The sequence below is a fragment of the Pinus tabuliformis genome, chromosome 5_1 (genome assembly GCF_031772625.1).
Source record: "Pinus tabuliformis cultivar Carrire ecotype Pingquan chromosome 5_1, CPIR1, whole genome shotgun sequence".
Taxonomy (NCBI): Eukaryota; Viridiplantae; Streptophyta; class Pinopsida; order Pinales; family Pinaceae; genus Pinus; species Pinus tabuliformis.
Genome location: NC_142305.1, coordinates 433,655,105 through 433,681,472, shown reverse-complemented (window position 1 = coordinate 433,681,472; position 26,368 = coordinate 433,655,105).

Genomic DNA, 26,368 nt, shown 5'->3' with positions numbered 1-26,368 from the left:
ACTGAGGACCACAACCATAGCATTAAGGCCAAATCGTTCTTCTAGACTGGCGTGATATGTATAAGCCATAGGTCTTATATTGTATTACTAGAAGGGAAGCGTGTTAGTACCAATAAGATGGATTGGCCAAGCAAAGATTAAACCTGATCCCATGTGATGGACAAGAGCCCCAAGCGTTACATGGTTTCAACCACACGGAAAATGAGAGCTAAAATCTTAGAGAGGCCACATTCAAAGTATGGGAATCAAACGACAAAGTTGTGTTATTTTCAGCTAAAGGATGTGATGGAACTGCATATATTTGGGTGTCGAGAGAACATTCATGCTATAAATTCTGGAGTGATAACACTAAATACTTATGGCCACTTTGCTTGCAAACAAAGTGAGAATATGTGAAGGAAAAAGGGCCAGCAAAGGGATGCATCATGCTTTGATAATTACACCGTTAGGTAGATTGAAAGTATGACTGGACCACTATAGTAACTAGATAGGTCATAAAGTCAGATGGGATGATGCTCAGAGATGAAACTCTAAATGTGACCTACGACCTCTCTAAGTTGTAGGATTGCAATTTTGGAGCCTCAAACAAGTGCTAGAAATATGCAACCTTGATGTATGGGAGCATGTGACCCATGGTGAGTTGAACATCCACTCAAGTTGTGGAGTGACCTTCCAGCATGTAGCCAGAAGGTGCGAATTGCCCTCAACGCAACTTGGCAACCTCTCCCAAGTCCCTGGATCACAAAATCGCACCTGAGAAAGTTCATAATGGATTCAAATTTCCCTCAATTTGACTATGCGACCTATCCCAAGTTGTTGGGTCCCAAAAAGCACACCCGAAGGAGCTAACAACTAGTGTGACTTGTCCCCTTCAATGACTATGCGACCACACGAGATCCTCTTGCCACTGTCTCTTCAAGAAGGCAGAATATAATGAGGGATCAGTACACTGAGAAATTCTCCAAACCCTAATGTAAGATACACAATTTATTTGTTGAATTATATAGTTGGTTCAAGTTATTTTTAATCCATACTTTGGGAGAATTTTATCAAGCACCATTTTCTCGAGGAGCATGAAGTATTTGTCGAATGACAAAACAATATTGTTGGTGCAAATTGTTTCTTGTGAAGGTCCTTGCTCCCGCATAATCACACCATAGTGTCAAGTCCATCATATTGTTTGGATAAGAGAACAAATGATACAAATTCAAGGAGGAATTTGGAGTGGATCATGACTACAATGAAAAGAAATGCAATCGCTAAAACATGGCACAAGGGGCATAAGGGTGAGTGTTGGTGATAGGTGTAGCCTCAAGAAGCAGGCATGCTAACCCTAGATTTAAAATTTATGTTGTGCATCCATAAATACTATTTAAAGATTAGCTAGTGCAAGTTTCGAAGGTTGCAAAGGGTCGTGCTATTGAACGGTGATGGAAAATGACATAAGGATTAACACCTTTGCAAATGTTTAAAAAATGCAATGAAACAATGCCCAACATGTGTGACGAGGATAAAAATGAGAGTGAAAGGTTATATAACCACACAAGGAAATAAATAATTCGTGTCACCTTGGTGCTGAGATATTAAGAGTACCAACGCACAAATTTGTGACCATGAAATTGCAAGCAATTTCAAGGCTAAGAATTATTTCTCATTATTAATTGTGATATTTATTTCTTATATTTCATCAAAGCACATTTGTCTCGATTATTAATTGATTATTGTGTACATGTGTAGGATTGAAGTTATGAATGCAGATCTCTATCATTTATGTAGAAATTTAAGCCAAATTCGTAGCTAAAATGACCCAAGGGATCGATGTTGTGGTAACGCATGATCCTGGTCAACAACAGATATTGAAGTCTAACTAGCTCCAAGGCAGAAGGAAGGAAGCAAGATGTTTGTCTATGCAGAAGGATTAGGGTTTATGACGAAACTTACATAACAAGTTAGATGGTCCCTTACAAGCTTGAAGAACCTCTCAACAAACATCATTCCTTCTCTCTCCTTCATCATAATATAAATATCACCCACCATAATATCAATAACTATGTTAGGACAGATTTGGGCATGTAACAATCATTTGTCTTAAGAAAGGAGTGGGTAAGCTCAAGGGTCAAATGTTTCAGTAGGTGAATGGTCATCTGACCTCTATAAATGTGCCTTCCTACCTCATTGGAAGGGGACTTTAGCACTTGAATGGAGGCTAGTATTAGATAGATGATTTATTCTTGAGAGCTAGAACCACTCAACTCTTGGAAGCTACTAGAGTCGAGTTGCAGTGAGTCTAGGGTTTTGCATCGGGAAATGATATGAGCAGTCCATGTTCTAGTGCTGGGTTTTGACCAATTGCTAGGTTTATACTTGAAGTTGCAGAAACATTAATAAGATGCCCTTTCTATTCGACATTGATTCCCATGCTTACTCATGGTGGTTGTATTGGTTGTCTGATACTTCACTATATTTGTATGTTCTCTTTGATATACACAATATGTTATGGACTGATTCATAGTGGTTTCATGTATGTTTTTCTTTCGAATCTATGTTTACTTGTTCCTTTCCATGCTGGTGATCTATTGTGAACTATTTTGCAATTAACTTTTGTCATGTTATTGGTTATGTATGTCTGACTAGGTTTTGGATCATTGACCCCTCTCGTGGCATACCTCTCCTTATGTTTGTTGAGACTTGTTTGTACCTCTTTCCATAGTTGGTCAATCTTGGATTGGTTTTGTTTCACTATCTGGGCATTTTGTTCTCTCCCTACTCAGACACCTCTTCGTTTTATAGCCGAGAGCGGAAGCATTTATGGTGGTAGTCGGGCCCACAAAACGGTTGGGACTCCTATCCCAAATGGTGTGAGGTCTAATTGGGACTTCACACCAGGGGTACCCCCTTATTTGTTGATGGTACATTTCAGCCCATCAACAAAATTGGCACTAGAAGGAGGGCTAGATGACAAGATGATCCCTCAAAGCCTGCAGTTTAGTCTTATATTTGTAAATGGGTTTGTCCTGAATCTCGCTCCCGGTGTGCTTCTCTAACTTTTCCATTTGTCAATGTTCAATCTCCAATGAGCCTCTCTATCACTTGTCTAAGTTAAATTTTGATGGTGAGTATGGATCCTCCTTGGCCGATCATATTTCATATTTCCTTATGTTTTGCAAATCGTACGAGGTCAATGAAGAGTATTTTGCGTGTGTGCTTCTCTTCCTTACCCTTGAAGGTTGCGTCAAGCGATGGTGACACACATTTCCAAGAGATTTCGTTAATTTGTTCAAGAAACTCATTGGTAAGCTCTAACAAGCCTTCCACAGGTACGATTTCAAGATGTGTTTAGAAGGATAAATGAGCTCAGAGTGAAACCTGAAGTATCTCTAGGGGATTCTTCTATGACATTTTTCCACCTTTGTCTTGAATTTTCTGAAGGAGATGTCCATTGGGTGTATCTGAGTAAAAATTTTCAACAGTTGGTTCTCGTTTCTCTATAACACCTTCAATTTGAAACAAATCTCGATTCTCATGAGTATCATGATAATCAACATGTTACAAGTTTCCCAGATCTGATCCCTAATATCATCTTGCCTACCTCTCTAAGTCAGGAACAACCTCAAGCCTCCAAGGAGGAAGTTACTGGTTATGGGATTTCTCATCCTCCTTAATCGTTACATAATAATAGTTTGTAAATGTTTTGGATGATGAAAAGTTCTTTCTGGGAAATGAATCAAATTGTCTTCACTCTGAAGCTCTCAGACATCCTTTTGATTTTGAATCTCAAAATTATGTTGATATAACATCTCTTCCTACTCATGGAACCAAGATCAAGTCCATTGAACACATGTCTCACTCCATTCCTAGATTTCATTCACCTATCAGCAATGGCTTGGGTCTTATCTGTTAGGATATTCCGACACATAGGAAATAGTTAAGTACAACTTGGTCTAGTATAGAGTTAGGTATAGAGTTAGGTAAAGTGTGTTTCTTTACCGTTGTACATTTTGTAACTTACAATCCGACGGTCACGATATGTAGTGATCCGACAGTTCATTCTCTCCTCGGTATTACCGACACTTGATCCGTGGCTTGACACCCGATTGGTCCATGATTTCTATTTAAAGCGCATGGAGGGTCATTTGTAGGGTAATCCGTGCATGAGAGAAACATATGTAAATTTTCATTCTTTTATTAATAAATTGCTTGAAGTGGTCGCGTTGGCTCAGGCCGTGGACTGTTTCCCTCTTTGAGGGTTTTAACCACGTCAAAAATACTGGTGTATTGATCTGTGATCTGGTTGTGAGCGATGTCCTTTGGTGTTCTGTCTGAGGAACTTACCCTGTAAATTCCTATATGGTATCAGAGCTATTTGAGGACCGCGTCCGTTCGTGATCCAAATCTGAAGCCGGTAGAACTGCATCCGACTGCTGTTTCCTAGATCTGTTGTTTCTGACTGCTTTCGGGCCGAGAGGACTGCTTTGTTGTGTTGGGAGCATCTGTTCCAGTGAGGAACCCCTTTCGTTTCACGCGAAAAGGTTTCCGGTAGCCCTAGCTGCGTCATTTTTAAGATCTGGAGGTATACAGTGTTTATTTGCAGTTTACTGTTATTTTCTCTCTGTTTATTTCGGTTTCGGTTTATTTAGCTTTTTTATTATCAGATCTATACCTTTCATTTCTGCGTATGCTCTTTGCCCTGCAACTCTGTGCGATCTGGGCAAATCAGAAATAGAAAGGAAGGATTTTTCTCATGCGTATGCTCTTTTCCCTGCGCCTTAGGGTGATCTCGGAAAATCAGAAACATTGAGGAAAATATTTAGTTTCCGGCCAAAGCTAACTTTGAGCCACAAGGTTAATTTTTGAAAATATTTAGTTTTTCGGCTAAAGCTAACTTCGAGCCGTAAGGTTTGTTTTCTTTGCATGTCCGTGTTGGGTTTTGTGTTTTTTGTTTTGTAGGGAAAAAGAGCCTTCTCAAAGCAAGCACGCAACCCAAAGCATCAAACCCCCCCTCTCTCTCTCTCTCTCTCTCTCAAATTTTTTGTATAACTCAATTGGTTCAAAGCTATTCTAAGAGAGTAGAGGTCTTGGTTCAAGTCTCCATTTTGTGGGGGCGAACTTTTTCATTTCCGCACATTCCCGCACCTCGTCGGCAACTTCAACAACTTTTTTTCAAAAAGCCATAACTTCTTCATCCGGAAGCCGTTTTCAGAGCCGTTTTTTTTTAAACCAGCCTAATTTTTTGAGATCTATCCATTGGAACACTTAGCTTCAGCATCTTTAGCTTCAGTTTCCATTGAAATGGAAAGTCAATACCAAGTTACCCTTGACAGCACCAACTACTTCCAATGGTTGGCCTACATTGAGGATTTACTTAGAAGAAAAGGTCTCTACAGAATAGCCTCAGGCCAAGAAAAGAAATCGAAGGATGAAGATAAGGCTGCTAAATGGGAAAATAGGCAAGATCAAGCACGTGGATTGATAGGGATGTCTATTTCTCCAGATCTTAGATTCCATATTGCAGAACTTGATACTCCTGATGAAGCAATGAAACAAATCAATAAAGTTTTTGGGATTAAAAATGAACTTAGAGCCCATCAACTTGAAAATGATTTGCTTACATTGGACCCTAATAATTTTTCTTGCATTGAAGATTTCTTGTCCAAGTTCAAGACCCTTAGATATCTCTTGGAAGGTGTTAAAGTTAAGAAAGAAGATAGTAACCTTATCTATTCCATTCTTACAAAGTTGGGACCAGCCTACTTTGTGTTTGTTTCCACCTTCCATTCTACAAGAGAAGCCTTCATTTCTCAAGGAACAGACTACAAGTCCCTTCCTTTGACTCTTTTTGTGATTCTTTAATAAGAGAACAAGAAAAACTCTTACACCTTGGTCTTCTTAATCTTGGAAACTCTTCCAAGAAAGCATTAGCCGCCCAGCAGCAACCAAATTCAAAGAATCCTAAGAAGTCATATCCTAAAAAGAATGATCCTAAACCAAACAAGGGTCCTAAGCAATTTCAGCCCCAAAATGAAAAATCATTTCAACAAAATGATAAGAAAAATAAAAACAAAGGGAAGAAGACTGATAGACATTGCAATTTTTGTAATCGAGATGGCCACTTAGAATCAAAATGCTTTAAGAAGATGGAAGCCTTGGAAGCAGCAATGAAGAAGCATAACATCCATTTGGGGCAATCTTCAACTTCAACTTCATCTTCAGGAATGGCACTTTCTGCATGTGGTTGTCAAGCATCTCGGTTTGGCTATGCATTAAATGTATCTTCTTCTTCTCATTCTCATGAGTGGCTCATTGATTCTGGAGCTTCTTATCACATGGCCAAAAACAAAGCCATGTTTTCTTCTTTAAATGATTGTAACACCAAAAATATATATGTTGGTGATGATAGATCTCTTAATGTTGTAGGGACTGGAACTGTTCATCTAGACAATGGTCAGTTTAATGATGTATTATGTGTTCCAACCTTATCCTGCAACCTTCTATCTGTATATCAGATAACTCATTCAGGTGAAGGTAAAATCGTTGAATTTTCACCTCATGATGTTGTAATCAAGGACTTAAGAGATCCTAAACATATTTTGGCTACTGGCATTGCTGATGATTCTACAAGGTTGTATAAGTTTCACAATTTTGGGTCATTAAATCTTCCCTCAGTATTTGTTGCTCATAACGATGAAGTGAGCAAACTTTGGCATGAGCGATTTGGTCACTTAAACTATCGCTCCCTTCAGCATCTATGTAAAGAAAATATGTTGACAGGTCTTCCTATGGTATCTTGGAGAGATGGTGTTTGTTCCGGATGTGTACTCAGAAAACATCATCGGGATATTTTTGAAAAACGTGCCTCTTGGCACGCCTCAGCCCCTTTACAGCTTGTGCATAGTGATTTATGTGGTCCACTTCTAGTTGTGTCATTCTCTGGCTTCAAGTATTTCTTAACTTTCATTGATGATTTCTCTAGACGCGCTTGGGTATACTTCTTAAAACTCAAGAGTGAAGTATTTAACACTTTTTTGGCCTTCAAGGCCTTTGTTGAAAAACAATCTGGACATCAAATTCTTAAGTTAAGATCTGATAATGGCGGAGAATATGTTAAAAACACATTCATCAACTATTGCACTGAGAATGGAATTCAAATGCAACATACTGTTCCATATACTCCACAACAAAATGGTGTAGATGAAAGGAAGAATCGCACCTTAAAGGAAATGGCTAATTGTATGCTACAATCTAAAGGACTTGGTCTTAGTTTTTGGGTAGAATCAATTAACTGTGAAAATTACATAATAAATCGCACTCCTACTAAGGCTTTAAAGAATATCACTCCAGAAGAAGCATGGAGCTCAATCAAACCAGATGTAAGTCACTTTCGTGTTTTTGGAAGTGAAGCATGGGCCCATATTCCAGATGAAAAGCATAAAGCTTTAGAACCTAAGAGTGAAAAATGTACTTTTGTTGGATATTCTGAAGATGTCAAAGGCTATAGACTTATTCCATTTAAGTCCAAAAATGTTATCATTAGAAGAGATGTAAAATTTGATGAAAATATATTGGCCTACGAGCCTAGTCCGACGGATGTGCCACCTATCCCTATCTCTTCTACCTTTGGAAACATTTCTTCTTCAGATGATGAAAGTGAGGATGACAATCCTCCCCCACCATCTTAGGATCCTCCTTCAGCTCCTGAGCTTCCAAAATGGGTTTGTGCTACTCGAGATGCAGCAGGTGATCTTGCCAGTGATCCTACAGATCAGCGACGCACACGTTCTCAGTTCGAGAGAGCCTCTTCTTTACTGGCTCAAGCTCCAGTAAATTATGATCCTGACACCTTTGCAGAAGCTTCAGGCCATCCAAATTGGGAAGCAGCTATGAATGAAGAATATCATTCATTATTGGCAAATGATACATGGGATCTTGTTCCTCTACCAAAGGGACGAAAACTTGTTAGACGCAAATGGGTTTACAGAACCAAGTATGGACCAGATGGGAAAGTTGATAAACATAAAGCTCGTCTTGTTGCTAAAGGTTTTTCACAGGGTGAAGGCATTGACTACACTGAAACCTTCTCCCCTGTTTCCAAAATGAACTCTATCTGCCTTGTTCTTTCCCTTGCTGCCTCTTTCAAATGGGAAGTCCATCAGATGGATGTTAAATCTGCCTTCTTGCATGGGGACTTGCATGAAGAAATCTATATCGAACAACCCATTGGCTTCATACAAACAGACTCTAGCCTTGTATGTCGACTTAAGAAATCCCTTTATGGTCTCAAGCAAGCTCCTCGGGCTTGGTATGCCAAAATGGATAGCTTTCTTTTAGAATCTGGCTTTTCTAGGTGTCATTCTGACAATACTGTCTACACCAAGAAAGTGGGCAACTCTCTTATCATCCTTGTTCTTTATGTTGATGATCTTATCCTTACTGGTAGTGATCCCAAACTTATAAACCATGTGAAGTCTAGCCTTAAAAGGAAATTTGAAATGACAGACTTAGGACACTTACAATATTTTCTCGGTCTTCAAGTCTTGCAATCCAAGGAGGGTATTTCTCTTTCCCAGTCCAAGTATTCCTGTGATATTCTACGCCATTTTCACATGGAAGACTATAAGCCAGCCCCTTCTCCCTTTCAGTCTGGAGTCAAACTTTCAGTCACTTGTACTTCTCCTGAAGTTGATGCTACCTTATACCGTCAACTTGTAGGAAAACTTTTGTATCTAACCCATACTCGTCCTGACCTTTCCTTTGTTGTTGGCCTTGTTGCTCGGTTCATGCAAAACCCCCGTGAAAGTCGTTGGAAAGCAGCTAAAAGAATACTTCGTTATGTTCGAGGTATAGTTCAGTTTGGGATTCATTACAGTGCCGAAGCATCTCCTCTATTTGTTGGTTTCACTGATTCCGATTGGGCTGGTGACCCTGATGATTGGAAGTCTACTGCCGGTTATGTGTTCACTCTTGGTTCAGGACCTATTACATGGGATTGCAAGAAACAAGGTGCCATTTCTCTTTCATCAGCAGAAGCAGAGTATCGTGGTGCCGTAGAAGCTAGTAAGGAAGCCTTGTGGCTTCGTCAGATCCTGTCAGAGTTTGGCTTTGAGCAGCAGCATCCGACTACACTTTGGTGTGATAATCAAAGTGCCATTCAGCTATGCAAAGATCCAGTCCAACATCAGCGCAGCAAACACATTGAACTGCACATGCACTTCATCAGAAAGCTCATTCACGACCATGTTCTTGAAATGCAATATTGTTCAACAGATATCAAGTTGCAGACATCTTCACAAAGGCTCTCACAGAGGCGAAGTTCACTAAACTTTGATTTATGGTTGGAGTTCAAGAAGTTGTCACTAAGGGGGATAGGCTCTAGAGCCTCCTTCCTTCTCCTATTGTGTCATATTTGTAAATCCTTCAATCCTATCCCAAGTTGTTCTTAAGGGGGGATGTTAGGATATTCCGACACATAGGAAATAGTTAAGTACAACTTGGTCTAGTATAGAGTTAGGTAAAGTGTGTTTCTTTACCGTTGTACATTTTGTAACTTACAATCTGACGGTCACAATATGTAGTGATACGAAGGTTCATTCTCCCCTCGGTATTACTGACACTTGATCTGTGGCTTGACACCCGATTGGTCCATGACTTCTATTTAAAGCGCATGGAGGGTCATTTGTAGGGTAATCCGTGCATGAGAGAAACATATGTAAATTTTCATTCTTTTATTAATAAATTTCCTGAAGTGGCTGCGTTGGCTCAGGCCGTGGACTGTTTCCCTCTTTGAGGGTTTTAACCACGTCAAAAATACCGGTGTATTGATCTGTGATCTGGTTGTGAGCGGTGTCCTTTAGTGTTCTATCTGAGGAACTTACCCTGTAAATTCCTACATTATCTAACATAAAGTTAATTTTCCTATCAAATCCAAGGACCATGCCATGCATTAAAATCCATTTCTCCCTCTAGATGACACCAATGTGCAAGATGTAAGTCCTAGTCCGATTGGTTCCCCTTCATATGACCCTTTTCATCCATTGTACCTTGATTTATTTCATGGGTCTACAACATCGGTGGCTCCTAAAAAACATTCAGAACTTTATCCTGTTGGTGTTGGTTGCAGTGATGAACATGAGGGTGATGTTTTACAATTGCATTATGAGAATGATGAATCTTTTGTTCCTGATCTCTTCCATCCACAGTCTTTAACAGGTGAAGAAGAAGGCCTTACATCTCGGCCAATTCAAGATGGTTCTCTCATTAATTCCTCTTCCTTGTAATCCAAGAATAGCCTTATGTTCCAGATACCCAACCTGATCAAACTAGTGGCTTCAGGGATTGTCATTATACCAAAAACATATCTGCTCACACCTTTGGTGATTATCATTCATACCCATCTATTGATCCCACGAATCCACCATAACTTGATGATTCACCTTTTGAATGTTTGGGGACTCGTCAGGAAGTTGAGGCACTTCATGTTGGCTTGAGGGGGCCTGACCCAGGTTTGGAGTTAATTAGCCAGACAAATCCCTACACTACTGGCCCTTTAAGCATCATCCTGCGAAGCGCGGGCTGAAGTCTCACCCGAAGCAGTATGGAGGGATGCTAGAACCAAGTTTCCACACCCTTGAGATGTCTGAGGTGCCAATTTAGTCCAACTGTGCCTACCTTCGTGCAGGTCACTTCACGCACTATCCTGACCTTCAATACCTTCGTGATCTGTTATAATCACCTTTCGCACAGCCCCAACGAGGGGCTGAGATTCTTTTGCGTTGCTATGTCATCATCCTGTGCTATTTCCCCAAATTACACCGCATATCTTACTTATATTCCTAAAGATCTTAGTTAAATTCGCGTAAGCAAATATTCTATCTTGCATTCACTTATTCAACACATTCATACATATTCGCGCATCATATAAGCATTAAAAGTGTAATTTATATTCAATGTAACAGATGCATAAAACAGGAAATGAATGCACATAATGGATATGAAACTTCTCCTTATTAATGCTCCAACTGTTATAGACTCGACTCACCTTGTGCACTCAGCTGTAGGGGTCCGCGCACTCAACTCTGGACTACCAGGCCTCTGTGCAATTAGCTGCAGAGCCTTCTCCTACTCTACAATACAAAACTAGACTTTACACTTCAGAGATGACTCAACTCTTCATCCTTATCATTATTATTGCATGATGTATTGATTACTTAGAGCTTCACTCTATTTATACAATCCCATGGTCTGCAAACAATGGGTAGATCTCTACAGTCGGCATTACATTACAAAATTGAGGGCAGACAACCCCATTACTCTTTCACAAACTACGAACTCTGCGGCCACAAACTGCAGAGTGTTTACATCGAGGTTACAACTTTTGACCAAAATCTAGGCTCTAAGCCCCAAAACTTCCCTTGGGGGATCCCACACCCAACAGGCCCCTAACAAAAACATCATGACTCACCCTCAAGTCACTCTTTCGGTGCGGAGATCTTTGCGCGAAGACCTGCCAACTCTGCTTGGATCGCTACAAGATCAACAATGCACTAAGTGGCTACTTGCTGCACTTCCTGGACACGCTGTTCAGAGACCACTGTAGCTAAACTGCCTCCTTGAACCTATTCCTGTGTTCCTTGCATATGCACGAGATTTTCTTCAATAGAGGCTGTAATGATATATGCCTCATCAATCCACGGCTGTAAGCACGCCTTAAAAACTATTTTCTTATGTCGAGCAGCATTCACCTGCTCCTTGAGTGCTTTCACCTGTTGCATCCACGCGAGCCTCTGTGTAAGGGAAACCATCTACACGGTCCCTTTTACTTCATCATATTTCTGCTGTAGCTCACACGCCTCTGTTTCTAGGCATTGTATGTTCAGGTCCTCCTGCAGAGTGGTGAGAACCTCCAAAAACTCGTCAAATAGCTTTGTGTTGTCTTTCATTACACTGTTGACCTTCGCTATTGCTACTGTATTCATGTTGGCACACTGTTCCTTAACCTCTGGTAGAGCTGAAGGCTACGCCTTCAATTGTAGTTCAGCTATATGAAGGTTCAACTCCATCTGAACCTTAGTCATCTCTTCCTTTGCCTCGCACACCAATGGTGCTAGTTTCTGGATGCATGCCTCCACTGTTTCCTCTACTTAGATGGCCAGCTCTAGGACCATATGGCAGGCTTCCTCGACCACCCATACTAGCTGTCAGTTCTATGCCACTACCTCGTCACGCTTCAGGCTCAACTATTCAATATTGATGCACTACTCGCTCATGACCTGGAGTACGCAACCCTCCCTAGCTCAGAGTTCTGCAGTAACTCTATCCTGCAAAACGTAGAGTGTCTCCCGAGGGAACGGAGCCATATTTATCCTAATCCCCCTTAGCCCACTGACCATAGGCCTGTCGGCCACATTTTTTGTAACGAGTGCTCCCTTGGGCAGCACTATAGTGTTATTCATTCTAGCGCATAACATTTCCTTAGTCGTGGACATGTGTACTGCGAGGTTGGTTGACTGAGTACCAACCTGTGGAGTGCACACTTGAAACTCCTGTATCTGTGCCTGGAGGGCCCACAACACCATCTGGTTTTCCTTTGCAAGCTGCTAGAGGACCTTTCCAGTGACGTCCCTAACCATGTCCCCAATGTCATGTAGATCCCCCTTGATGAGGGTGATTGGGTCGAATGAATTTTTTGAAGCCTTCAACTTCTTCCGTCGCCCTATCTGCTCTCTCGGGTGCTTTCGTTTCAACTGTGTGGACGCTGTCTATGGGTCCATGCTACCTCGTTCTGTATCTATTTCTTGTTTGGGCAAAGTCAACTTCTAGCCTTCACGCTCCTCCTATGTTGCCTTCTGTTGCTCTTCTGCCACCTTTGGAGTGTCACGCACCTCCTGGGCCTTGGCTGTTGTTGCTTTGTTCCTTCGCTTCTCTGCCAACTACACCATCTGCAGTTTTGCCTCATCCTTTTTCCTCTGCGTGATGGACTTCTCTGCTTCCACCGCGGAGCCAGTTGGAGCATGCAACTCCAGCGACCATGACTCAAGGATAGTGAATATGACATCATCCATCACCAGATAAGGGAGTGTGTGCCAAGTCTTCACGGGGTCATTCCTCGCCCTAATGTACACATGGTGGAAATCTACCTTGAAATCTACAAAGCTCTACAGAGTGTTATAGACTATGGGCAATAACCGTGGCTTGCGATTAATCCCCATTTTGATGTTCATTTCCATGAACACCCAGAATATCTTACTGTCTCTGATTCTATGCACATCTCTAGTTTCCCACAGTGAAGCATACTTCACTACATTCGGAAGGTCCTACGCAATCGTCGGGAACAGGTTGTCATCGAGCAATTCCCATGCCACTAGCATGATGGATAATAACAACCATGCATAATGAAAAGTTTTCCCCTACTCCTATGCCTCACGGAAGTTCTCAAGGAACTCTCTGTAGAAGTATTCTGCCAAGTTAAACTAGACCCCTTCTATGCATTGCATGGTAAGTGCAACCACCGGCGCGTGCACCTTATCCACGTGACACTTCCGCATGACCTTTCCAACCAATATCTGCGTCGCGACATTCACTACAGCATTGTTGATGCTGGAAATCGTGTATTCTCTCTTCTTCTTCTCTAGCTTGAACTTCTTCTTCATGGCCTCTGTGATGGCCAAATCATTACTTTTACCCTCTGAGATGTTTGCTAGGTCCTCCCCTTTGCAAGGGAGTTGGGTAATTCTGTGAATTAAGTGGTCTGTGATGGGGATGGGCTCCTCCAGCCACAAGCACCCATCATGCACCAGGCAGAGCAGCTGCCTGATGACAAAAATAGTCACTGGGGCACGATGGTAATTTGGCACCCAGAGGAGGTTTAACAGTCCTGCCTCCTCTCGGCCACTTACGCCGCTCCAACTATATAACTCCCATTGGCACTTCTTTCTTCTGGCACATCAGCTGCGCGGTTGCCACATGTGGGAACTTCTCATGGTCTGCAAGATCCCAGTCTTCAAATTTTAGTACAGGCACTCACCCCAACTACGCTCATTCAAAAATGATGTCATCTGGGAGCAGTGGAGTTTGCAAAGAGCTTTTTCTCTTATATATGTCTTTGGGCACCCTTTCTTTTCCCTTCTGCGGAGGAACATGTGAGGGAAACCTGGTTAGAGGGTCCACACCCTAGGTTTCTACCTCCATTGCTACATCCTCCTCCTAATCGGCCTCTAAATTGATTGCCTTCCCCTTTTCTTCCATGGTAAGCCTAGTCCTTAACGGATTTCTAGGGGACATGTGCACTAGTACCATAGGCTTCTTGTCTTTCTTGGGTCTTGGCGTGCACAATGATTTAGGGATTTCTATGGATATCCCAACACTTTCTAGGGCTTCTCCTACTGTCATGGCTTGAGCAGCCTCCTCAACGGTCATTGCTTCGGTATCCATGGCTTCCTCAGGCGCGGCCATAGTGCTATTCCACAATTCTCTTAATGGTTCAGGTAAGTTCTCAAACAATGAATTTGCCTTCAATAGATCAAACGAGTCTGGGTTCATGAATGTCCAGGTGTGCAACAGCTCAATTCTGAAATTGCCAAGTGTTGTTTGCTGGACAACCCTTTGAAATTTATAGCACCTTTTGAATTTGAATTCGACTGTGCCCCCAACATTTAGTCCATTAATGCTCACTTGACGGCAGATTTTCAAGAATCTGGCCCATAATTTCACCTTAAATGCCTGTCGCCTGCTCCATTTGGTCTCAAACCAAGAATCACATCATGAATAGTGACTGTAATGGTCACTTTCCAGCTGACCCATGTAGTAGCATATCTACCCTCGCGCTATCGCGGACCCTGCGACACTTCGCTACTGCGCGCAGACTTGACATCATACAACTCTTAAGTAGGGTAGTTTATAGTCCCCCACCTCCTTTCAGCTACCTTGAGTGTTAAGATTGTGCTTCTATTGGCTAGTCAGATGGTCAGGCTACCTATGTACACCTTCAAACAACTGCCATTGACTTTTCCTAGGAAGAGTTCTCCATTTAACTTTACCAATTGCACCGTGCCACCGTCTGTGATCTCCTTAATAGCATATGGTCCTAGCCAATGTATTTTGAGCTTCCCTGGGAATTTGTTGAACTTACTATCATACAACAACACCAAATCATTCTCCTTGAAGGTGTGTAACTTAATATGTCGATCGTACGAAGCCTTTTCGTGTTGCTTTTGGACCAGCTGGTGAAATCCAGCCAAAAATCATTCTTCCTTGAGCTCCTCTAACTGCACGAGCCTCTCCTCCAGGGCTCCGCAATCTGTCATACCTGTGAGCGTTGTTATGGGTAGACTAGGCACGATGTATTCCATAGGCATTACAACTTCCACTCCATAGACAAGCCTAAAAGGTGTCTTTCCCGTTAGTTTCTTACATGTCGTCCTATAAGCCCATAATACTATGGGTACACACAGGTCCCAATCACTTCACTGCATGTTACATACTTTGCTCAGCGCATTGCATACCTTGCTAAATGCTTCTGCATGGATAGCCTTCTATGCGATTTTTCTTCCTATGTAATGTCTCCCCAATATTAAGAGCCATTTGCACATTTTTCCCCACAACACATGTTTATTGATCATACCTTTCAACACGGAGTTCATGTGCATCCGCGTAGGTTGTTTTCCATATGCCTGTGTCCACCTAGCTAGACTCCCACATGGATCATCCCGTCCATTATATCTGTTTGTCAATTGCACCCTAGGCTTCCCAAATCGTGTGCGCATCATTCTCCTATATTCGCACTAGTAGTCAAAGCTCCCTTTGTGTGTACCCCACCACCTCGTGGGCGTAGCATGTAGTATCCAATCCAAGGCTTAGAAGTGTTGCTTTTCTAGCACCTCCCTTTCAAATTAATTCAAGAAGGTTTCTACCTCACTTAGACCATCATAAGTAGTTAGGTCTCTTACTTCTGTCAATATGCAGTGCAACGACCTTGTCATCATATTAAAACTTAGTTTAGTTACCTCATGTAACCGATTCTGCCATCGCTCTGTTTCCTCATCCAAATCCAAAGTACAGGAGCTTTCATGCTCCCACACAATCCGCTAATCTGTGGTGGGATTCACCCAGTCCTAGTTTCACGTTTTTATCTTATAGATGCAATCTAAATCATCATTACTTTCATAGTCATGCACTAGCTCTGTATAGCGCGATCCTTTAGCAGGGTCCAGGGAAATAATTACGCATAGTGACTTCCTTTCAAAAATCATTTTCACTTGTTCAGATTAATCACCCTGTTCATGTCAGTTGCCACATCAATTTCTAAGAGCACAGGGTAGCGATTGCTATCATCAATAATATCTATCACCTCAAAGTCTGCTAGCGTGCTCGCTCCCTCAATGTCCATGGTTATTCCCTGCAATCGCCCCATGGGTATTATTTTCTATTGGATTTCCATTTGCAGTCGAATAGGATATCACTGTAGCGTAGGTCTCCCCATTTGCTCCCATGTCTGCTTCGGCAGAAAATTCGCATCCGATCCCAAATCCAGGATAACTTGATCCATCTCAGGTTCTCCAATCTGCATGGTTAGTATCATTTCTCTTCCTGTTCTTGTCTTTTGTTTTCTGATCTTCTTGACTACGCACGGTTCTCCTGGCGCGGTCCCAATGCATCTATTAATGAGTCACTGTAACCCTTTTACAGCTTTACTATCATGCAGTAACTTCATACATGAGCATCGATGGGTCCATCTCTAGCTCCAGTCTATCTTTGCTTCCTGAAGTGGAGGCATCAGTGATGCTCTTCTTAACTTCCATGAAGATTTCCTGAGTGCACTCCAAATCATACTCTACTTCCTTTGTCGGAGCTTTACGAACCCAAGTACTATCTTTTGGCTATTTTCCTTTGTCATCTCCCATCGCGATTCCACTTCAGAGCACAATGTTTACATTTGGATCTTTCTCGCACAGCTCAGACCTCATCATCTATAAGTTCTGAGTTGGGGGAGGTGGTAGTGGTCCTTTGTCACATATCCTAGATATCAGTGTAGGAAAATCTTCTATCTCATGATCAAATAAGTTGTAATACAAACAAAACAGGCGCATTGGAGTTGTAAAATCATGGGCATAATGAACTAGCCCTCTGCAATTGTAGCATATCAACTGTCTGCGACCTCTTCTAGGTTCTCCTCCACCTCGGCCTCATCTACGCTGCTAAAATCCTGTTCGCGCCATTCCTGCATTCTGGTCAAGGGGCCGCGTTTTGATCTGAACTCTATAGGTGGGAGTTCTATCCATCATTAACTCATAGCTTCTACAAGTGTGCTCATAGTGTCCCATTGACCTACAAAAGTTGTATAACAACTATTGTGAATTTTGCGTATACTTCTGTAACAAGTGATAATTGTCTGTGGCATGTTTTCTAGCTATTTGGTAAATCGTGCACCACAAAGCAGGCGTCATGCTAGGTCCTGCTTATGCTTCTGGCCTTAACGGTATCGGTCCTCCTCATTCGAGGTAATTTTCGAAAACTAGGCAGTGGTCCTTGTCATGACCCTGACCCTTGCATTTTAAGCACCACACCTCTTCGCGCACTTCTAGTTGAGTTGTCCTATCCTATTTGAGACTCTGCATCTCAAGACATAAATTCTTCAGCTGCTTGTGGATCTGTTGAACTCCCAAGTTAGGATGTTGCATCAGGGTCTCATGCAGACTCATCACGATCTCTAAGGCCTTTGCGTGAGTCGTTATCTTCTGCTACGATAGTGCACTTCTTAAATGTGGCATTAGTGAAGCTACAAACCACTCGCAATGTTGTCCATCCATCAGATTCAGATCAGCCTCACAAACCATACATTTCAGCCTCTGATCTAGCTCCCAAGGAGTCTCACCTAGTAGCATCATGATCTCTTTGAATCCAATAATCAACTATCGTTCAGACTTTGGCCTGCTAAATTATCTGTTTAGTACTGCTTGGATATTCACAATTCCAACATTTGGATTATCATTGGGGTGCTTAATATACCAGGTTAGCATGTGGTCCTGTAGGGCACTAACCTGTGTCGCTTTCTTTATATTTACATCTGTAACTCCTTCCGCTTCCCATAAAGCCCTTACCACAAACCAAAATTGGTCCGGATCCTCATTTCCCAAACCCTTAAACACAAGCAACTTCACTGTGCTTGCCATATTGAATCACGGTGGTGGTGGAGGTGGTATGGGTGAGGATGGAGGTGATGGTGGTGAAGAAGGTGGCAGTGTGGGTGGAGGTGGTATTCGCGGAATTCTTTGCCTTATCAGATGGATCACACTTCGCGGTGAGACCTTCGCAAGCTCTTCCTCATCCCCTTGTGGAGATGAAATCAAGGGGCTAGTTTTTGGTCCCTTACTTCCTTCGTTCCTATAAGCTTTTCCACTTCATGTAGCCCTGAACATCAAGGTAACTGCATAACCCTCTTTTCGCACAATAGAATTTTAATCCAAGTATTCAAAGACTTTGCGTACTTACCCCGCAGTCCTTTGAGAAAGCATTGCTCTACCTCACTGTAGCTAATTTAGGTGTTAACTGCGAACTTAGTAATAAATCCTCCTATAATATGATCGAGCCAATGATCAATGACACAAACGATCTTATCATCTGATGCTTCCAACCTTTGCACTAGCTCTAGGGTCCACACAATAGGACTGTCAAGTTTCCACCTTCCTTAGCTATCCGCTAGCTTTGCGATGCACTCATATAGCTCAGTAGGGAAGGACGTGAAGAAGATTTTGTGAATCTCCATGTACAGGTAGCAGTCTAACCACTCTTCTTTTGTTAGTCACCGATTCATGTTCTCCTATGTTGTGAGCTCGTGAATTCTTCTGTCCAACCAGCCTTCAATTTCCTTCTTAATTGGATTCCAATGATATGACATCAGACATCTCTATGTAGATTCTGGTCTCGACAACAGAACCATTTGTTGGCTTGAGGGGCCTAACCTAGGTTCAGAGTTAATTAGCCAAACAAATCCCTACACCACTGGCCATTTCAGCATCAGCCCACAGAGTGTGGACTGAAGTCTCACCCGAAGCAGTATGGGGGGATTCTAGAACCAAGTTTCTGCACCCTTGAGATGTCTGAAGTGCTGATTTAGTCCTACTATGCCTACCTTTATGTAGGTCACTTCGCGCATTGTCCTGACCTTCAATACCTTTGCGATCTGTTATAATCGCCTTTCGCGCAGCCCTAACTAGGGGCTGAGATGCTTTCACACTGCTATGGCAGTGTCCTGCACTATTTCCCCAAATTACACTGTGTATCTTACTTATCTTCTTAAATATCTTAGTTAACTTCGCGTAAACAGATATTCTATCTTGCATTCACTTATTCAACACATTCATACATATTCGTGAATCATATAAGCATTAAAAGTGCAATGTATATTCAATGTAACAAATTCATAAAACAAGAAATAAATACGCAGAATGGATATGAAACTTCTCTTTATTAAATCTCCAACTGTTACAGACTCGACTCGCCCTGCACACTCAGTTGCAGACTACTAGGCCTCTGTGCACGCAGTTGTAGATCCTTCTCCTACTCTACGACTTGAAACTAGACTTTACACTTCAGATATGACTCAACTCTTCATCCTTATCCTTATTATTCCTTGATCTATTGATTACTTAGAGCCTCACTTTATTTATATAATCCCATGGTCCACAGACCATGGGTAGATCTCTACAGCTAACATTACATTACAAAATTGAGGCGGACAACCCTATGACTCTTTTACAAACTACGTGCTCTGCGCCCACAAAACGCGGAGTATTTACATAGAGGTTACAACTTTTGACCAAAATTTGGGCTCTAAGGCCCAAAACTTCCCTTGGGGGATCCCACGCCAACACTTCAACTTTGACTGATGGTTATGTCAGGTTCTCATGTTTCTTATGAGACCCCTAAACAAAGTCAAATTAGGGTTTCTGGAATTAGGATTTCTACATGTTTCGGGAATAAGTACCCTATGGCTTTGGGTTAGAACCCCAACAGAGCAGAAGCAAACTAAAACAAGAAACACTCATACAACTCAGGCAAAATGCTTATATAATCAAACTACGTAAGAGTGACTGTACCCGGATTTCCTATGTTCGAGTAGGTCCCACGGGGTTCAGACCCTTTGCAACTCCCGATGTTTTTCAAACTTGAAAATCATTCAATTCGAACATACATAGTACTATAGAAGTAAAGCATATTCATGGAACTTGACTTTATATCATATAAACAAATGATTGATCATACCTCAAAACAACATTCATATATGAATTACAACATATTTTAATGCATAAAAAAAGTTAATTTTGGAAATAAGACAACATTTCTTTTATTGCAGTAAGCTATAAATAACATGGAGAGAGTTCACCGGAGTCTTCCTCTTCCGGCTCCAAGAAAAATCGTCCTCAAGATTCATCCTATCCCAACCTTCCACAATCTTCTTCCATAACCAACACCATGATATCTCAAACAAGAAGGAGAATATCTATAATCCAGGAAACAAGGGTTTCCTGAAGCTTGGGGAAGCGCATGAGGCACAGGGATTCATCAGACTCAGTCAGGGATAATCTCAGTATAATAACTCTATCTCTTCTCTTGCTTTAGGCCTTCCCATAGAAGTCTAGCTATACTTCTCCCAATTAGTTTTTTAGTTGGGAAATAGTTGGGACACGGGCAATAGGAGGTAATCAATAGGTAAAACCCATTAAATCTGCCCGTTATTAAGGAAATTTATTTTTTTAAGTGTTTTAACACATATACGTGGGTTGGGTATTGACTAACCCGCGTGTACATGCTTCTATCTCAGGGAAAAGTAGTGTATAGGGGATAAAACACTATTTTTTAATATATTTGGACCAAGTATGGAAGGAGGGGTTGCCCTAGGCCATAAACCAAGCATCACAGATACCAATGGTGGTAAATGGTGCTATAACAGATGCCCCCTAATATATGAGGTTAGAAGTGGTACATGATGGCTGAAATGCATTAAGTGTATGGAAAGAATCTTGCCGAGACTAAGAAGGACTTCACCAAAATTCAGCCTGCCAAGCCATTGAAAGAGATAAGAAAGAAACTAATGTCTGAGGCGGGCATACCCATGCTCAGAAAAAGTAAAGCATGTTTGCATATCAAGTACAAGCATATCTAATATGTATACAAGTATAACGAACTGAAAGTACATGATGGATCATCTGATCACGATAAAAAAATGTACATGTCTGAATATCACATATAAGAAGACGATCAATGACGTTGAAGGATCAAGCTGGTCACTGATGTCAAAAACTAATCCCAGTAGTACCAAATGAACATGATGGAATAAAATGATACTACATTGCAACTCAGATGCCAGCATATAAGGTGTCACTATGAAGAACTACAACATATAAGGTGGATGGTGTCAACTAGCAGCAACAGGAGTAACTGACAAGTGAACAAAAACATGCTGATGCAACCCAAGGTCTTCACCGACCGCTGTGGTACATTTCTACACAATGGGAATAAATGATCTGAGGTCGACCATGTGAGAAATAGTTTGATTACTCGTCATTGATGTATAACGTTAACAAATGTGAGACTATTCACCGATAATGATAATGAGAATCAAGGTATCCAGTACAATCTAACAAGTGTGAATAAATGAGCTGAAGTCGAACACCTAGAAGAATCTATCAATCAGGGGATAATGATGGTTTCCCACTATCGATAGCGAAGGAATTTTCCACTAATGACTCCAAACCCCAAGGTACTACCAAATGGAATCTAGATCTTTGTCCCAAAGCAAATGAGTTGTAGTCGATAGGAAATGATCTCCTAGAAGGAAGGCATTAAGGCATCCTCATCAATCTAGCGTGAGTGTAACCCATATTCCAATAATGTGGAAGGAATCGGATGAAAAAGATGTAGTAACCCAACTGAAATATGTTTCCGGCATACACAAAATGTAGCTAGCGCACGATAGAAGCCCTCTGGACCAACCAATAATGAAATATGACACAGAGGCAAGGAATCCAGCAATAGGGTCAAATGGAAACCAAGGCATTTGATGAATCCCAATGTGTGATAATAAAAGATGATGTCGAACACAAGGGAAACCACTCAGTCAAAGACCCATGATATTGATTGATGCTGAGCACAAGGTGACCTATCAATAATGAAAATAGGGCCAGTTTGTGGGTCTAGGCCTGCCTTCAGAGCAATATGTTGTCATCGATAAGGACAAGACCCGCCAACAAGAAGTCAATGGAGACCTTCTCAAACAGGCACAAACAAAGGACCAATATAACTGATGTGATGACAAACAGGACACTGACAACTAGGGATGGCCGACTAAAAAATATGTCAAGAGACAGCATAGAGAGGCTAACTCAGGCTTACTTACCTTGAACTAAAGCACGACTTAATGATGACTATATGGTAGCATATGATAACTCTGTATAAGTTCATCATGCAGGAGGCATGAGGAAAGTCTCCATATGATTGGAAGAGGTAAACAATCAAAAGAGTACTAACTCAACAACAAAGTTAAGGCATACCTAAGTCAAACTAAATCCCACCCAAATGGAGGAGAGACTTTCTTTTTGGTGCTTTGTTCAAGGGAGACACGATTGAATCTAGCTGCCAACAAAATATGGAAATGTTGTCCCGTTCCCGCTCTTTTTTGAATATATATTTTTTTTGTCTTTTTCCTTAAGCTAGAAAAAGAATGAAAGAATGCTATAGTATAGTGGAAAGAACGAGTGTCAGAGAAACAAATAATCTAGTTCGTGGGAGGGGAACATTCCTATGCTCAATGCAGGGAGGTGAATTGGTCAAGGACACTCGAAGGGATGCTCTTTCCATGGGTAAAATGATGTGTCAAGTTGCAAAAGCTAGAGTGATTACATGGTTAATTTTGTAGAAGACATGGTTAAATAAGTGGCTTAAACATGAGTCCAAGTGAAGTTGGATCAAGGCCAAAAAGGTGAAAATAGTCAAAATGCAATGCGGCAGTACAATTCAACACAAAGGAGCCTCTAGGGTATAAGGCTAGAAATCAGCACGGAAGAAAGGAGAATGTGTCTTCAACGCATAAGCCATGGTGGGACTAAAGAGGACCCCCGAGCCTACTCAGTCTAGCAGCATGGGAAACCAATGTCAGTGAGGTTCTAACTAAGATGCCCATGTAAAGGATGGCTCTACCATCACATCATGATTCCAAAATTGGTGAGTGAAAATGGTTTTCTAACCAAGATACAATGGGCTCGACCCTATGGCTAATGTATCGCTGAATGGAGGCGAGTATGCAAGATGCAACGAAAAATGGTTTTCCTTAACCTAAATGCCAGTGAATGATAAATACCTGCCATGATGGGTCAGTGGTCATGGGATTGAAATAACATCTCGAAAAAGTCTCCAAAATATCCTGAAAAAACAACCAACTCTCGATAATCCAAGCCCACAGGTTAAAAAATCCATGAGACAAAAATCAATTTTTGAAAAAATATTTTGCAATTTCAAAGTTATATAATGAATTTTGGACTCACAGTTTTTTCATTTCTGTTTGGAGAAAAGAGCCGTGGAGAAAAACGGAGCAAGCTTTCCTCTGAACAATTGGACCGTTCAAATCGCCCCAAATTTATTCGGTAACCCTCAAGTCATACTTGTAATGTTTTGTGATAGTTTTTTGAAGTTTTCTTAAAGTTCTGACCGTGGGAAATTATGCCCAAAAATCCAACTTTGTGTACACGTGGGTTGGATGTGATCAACTCGCGTATGCGATGGCCCTACACATGACCGTGTGTAAGGGGAGCCCGCGTGTATGCAAGTTAAAGTTTAAACATAAAAACTAATGATTGAAACTCTAATTTTTTCAGGATGACTATCACATGGAGGGAAAGAGAGCATACCACAACTGATAATGAGGCAATGAATGACCAAAATGCATTAAACGCTTTAAGAGGCTGTGGCTTATTGAAATTCTTCAAAATGCCAAACATGAAAGCCAACACACGCTTGCTCGAACTACTGATCCACTACTGGAGTGTAGATGATGATGCCTTCATGATAGACCAGATGCCTCTACGGATTGAGGTTGAACACATCTACTTTATTACAGGTCTCTCCCGAAGATGGGAGGTCATGCGTTTGACTGGCAGGACAAGAAGTAGTCTTTCAACAGAAGACTATGTCCATATATACTATCCTGGACATCCAGAGAAGATTGGAAGTCAAATTCTAATCAAACATGTGGAAAGTTTATCCCTGAGGATTCTACTATTTACCATTGCACGGGTAAATGGGTCAGCTTTACTGCATCAGGCATCACGAGTGTCCATGAGCCTGGTAGTGGAATGTCTTACCACGGTATTTGACTGGTGCACACCTCTTCTGACTAACATGAAGAGCCAATTGACCTCTATACAGAAGGGTCAGACGAAGAATTTTGGATATGGGACTATCTTATGCTCATTCTTCTTCGAGAAGGTACCTGGGCTATGTCCCAAAGTATCTTTGTCCATCAATAGTCCCAGAGATCCACGAATGGGTAGATGGGTGGACTTGATGAAACGCCTTGAAGGTGGGGACTTTCCTAGAATGAATTTTGATGATGATTTTTTCACCTGGTGGGACCAACAGATCATCGTAGTCGACGACTACCCGTATGCTGGTATGGATTTCTGAGGAGATCCAGACTTAGTGTTACCACCAAATGCGGCATGGGGAGACATAGGTAACAATTTTTTAAGTTTTTGTGAATTTTTAAGATTTTTTGATTTTTTTAATATGAAATGAACTTAATAAATATTTTTGATGAGACAGAATACTAAAAAAATTACCATGTTCCAGATGTGGGTCCAGTGAGACTAGATGGATTTCTGAGGAACCGATGTCACAAAAGAGGGGCCAAAGAGGCAGCAGCTGAGAGAAAGAGAGTCCTATATGCAGTTCAGAGAAACTTGGTGAGTCTAACTCACTAGGTACCTATGATAGCCATAGAGGACCTACCTGAGGAGATGCAGTGTCGTGTGGTAGGGTTACCACAGGACTGGGTTTGGATGCTTCAGCGCGTAGCCAATGCGGTGGCTAAATTTTTAGTTGCTCATCCTGAGCAAGGTTGATAGAAAGACCTATGTATGACTGGAGATGATTATGGGCATGAACCCAAATTTTGAGGGCATCTTGTCCCAATTTTGTACATCATTTTTTGAACACTTTATCTACATATAGGCGATTTTATGATATATATACAGATTCAAATTTTTTGATGTTATTTAATTAAATGAATGATTAATGTGCCAATCTAATGCTTGATTAGCAATAAAGTTTACTAATGAATTCTCAGATCGTGGAATGTGAACATATGTAATATAAATAAATGATCGTTGCAACATTCTCACTCTAAAAAATTGGCGATATAAATAAGGATCAATAACTTGATAAATGTTATTTAACTATGACACCACCAACTGTGATTCTAGATAAACTACCAATGAATCAATCCAATAAGAAATTTCTTCGAATAGTAAATTAAGGACAACAATATATTCGGCAATGTTATTCGAAGCAAGGCCAATACATACTCCCCTCGACACCATCAACTCGCCAGATGGATAATAAATCACCCAAGCTACGAAAGCAAGATTTCGAGTGTGCTGACTAGCACCATCGATGAATCTGAAATATATCAAATCATCCATCAACATCTGCCAAAGTAGATCAGAAAATGTCAATATCACAAAATGCCAGACAAATATGTACAACGATACAATATATACAAACAAGCAATTGCTCGGTCGAATCTTAAGCAAAATACTTCTTAAGGTAGAGCCCATTTTGGGGCTCCACCAGCTTGTTCCATTCAAAATCAATTAATTCATAGGCCCCTTTTCCCAAAACTAGCTTGACTATAAAGGGACCATACCACATTGACTTGAATTTGCCTACCCCCAAGGCATCTTTTCCTTGGTAATAGACTAAGACAAGGTTGCCTTCAGAAAAAACCCTAGGATGCAAAGCTTTATCATACTGAGTTTTAACCCTCTTCTTATGGGCTTCATTTATTATAGCTGCATCTCAAGGCTGCTCATTAAGATGTTCCAAATGAACAAGGCCTTCTTCAAGACTAGACGTCTCTCGAAGAAGTTCTACAACTAGCTTAAGGGACAAAATTTCAAATTCAATAGGAAAAATAGATTCGAGCCCGTAAACTAATTGAAAAGGAGTAAAACCAATGGTAGTCTTAACAAAGTTTCGATATGCCCAGAGTGTCGGGTACAAGATGATGTGCCAATTGGATCAATTTTTATCAATTGTCCTTTGCAGGATAGCCTTAAGGGACTTATTCATGGCTTCGACTTGCCCATTGGCCTGAGGATAATAT